The 1,166-nt window shown below is 77.8% G+C and overlaps 1 non-coding gene across 1 annotated transcript; it reads right to left on the reverse strand.

The window, feature by feature from the left end:
• Positions 1–91: 91 nt before the first annotated feature.
• On the reverse strand, positions 92–244 carry LOC131571764 (5.8S ribosomal RNA). Its single transcript, XR_009275971.1, has one exon. It is a non-coding gene; the product is annotated as a 5.8S ribosomal RNA (ribosomal RNA).
• Between the last annotated feature and the right edge of the window lie 922 nt (positions 245–1,166).

Here is a 1,166-nt window from a genome sequence, read left to right on the forward strand (position 1 = left end):
CCGCCGCCGCCGCCCGCCGCGGGCAACGGGCCTGCGAGGCGACCCCAGCCGCGCCGCCGGGGTGGCCCCCGGACGGCGATTGATCGTCAAGCGACGCTCAGACAGGCGTAGCCCCGGGAGGAACCCGGGGCCGCAAGTGCGTTCGAAGTGTCGATGATCAATGTGTCCTGCAATTCACATTAATTCTCGCAGCTAGCTGCGTTCTTCATCGACGCACGAGCCGAGTGATCCACCGCTAAGAGTTGTCTGGCTTTCGGGCGCCGCTCACGCCGAGCGGCCCCTTTCGTCTTTCGCGCCGAGGACGCGCGGGCGCGCGCCTGGCTTCGACCGTACGAGCACACGAGCGAAACGGAAGGGGAAAAAAAGATGGGAGAAACCCACGCTCCGGAGGACTGCCAAGAGGCGGGGGAGCCCGCGCCCCCGACCGCCTCCCCCCGCGAGGGGAGACGCCGGCCTCACATGCCGTCCTTCGGAGGCGGCCCAGGCGCCCGGGCTCGGCCCGGCCTCCGCGCGGAGGGCCACGCGGCGCGCGCCGGGCACGCGGGGGGCACGGCGGCCCGCCCGCTCTCGCTTTCACGGGACGACGCGCGCACAACACACACACTGGGGCCGCGCGGCCGGGGGCGCGGCCGTCGGCCCCCGCGCGCGCCGGCTCCCCTTCGGCCCCCTCGCCGCGGGGCTCGCGGCGGCGCGCCGCCGCGCCGCCGGCGCGGCCGGCTCTCTCTCTTCCCCGGCGGCCTTACCCCGCTCGAGACGGCACGCGACGACGACCGTGCCGCCGGCGCGCCTTCCCCGCCGGCGGGACCGCTCCCGCCGGGCGGGCCAGCGGACGGCGAACGCGCTCCGCCGCCGGCCCCGGAGGCGGACGCCACCGAGACCCGAGCCGGCGTCGCCAGCGCCCGAGGCCTGCCGGACGGCAGGCCCCGCCGTCGCCGGGGCCGCACTCCCGGGACCGCCGCCGCCGCGTCGCACCGCCGCGGCCCCTTGCCTCGGCACGCGCCCGGCGGAAGGCGTACGGCGCCGAGCCGGGGGGCAACGCCCGCTCTCCTCGTTTTCACGCGGAGACCGGGCGGGGGAAGCGCCCCCGCGGCCGCCCGCACGCCTTCCTTCGGCCCACACGCGGCCGGGAAGGGCGACGGAGGACGCGACGTGCGGGGCCCGGGCCG

Source organism: Ammospiza caudacuta, unplaced genomic scaffold (assembly GCF_027887145.1).
Source record: "Ammospiza caudacuta isolate bAmmCau1 unplaced genomic scaffold, bAmmCau1.pri scaffold_191, whole genome shotgun sequence".
In the NCBI taxonomy this organism is placed as follows: Eukaryota; Metazoa; Chordata; class Aves; order Passeriformes; family Passerellidae; genus Ammospiza; species Ammospiza caudacuta.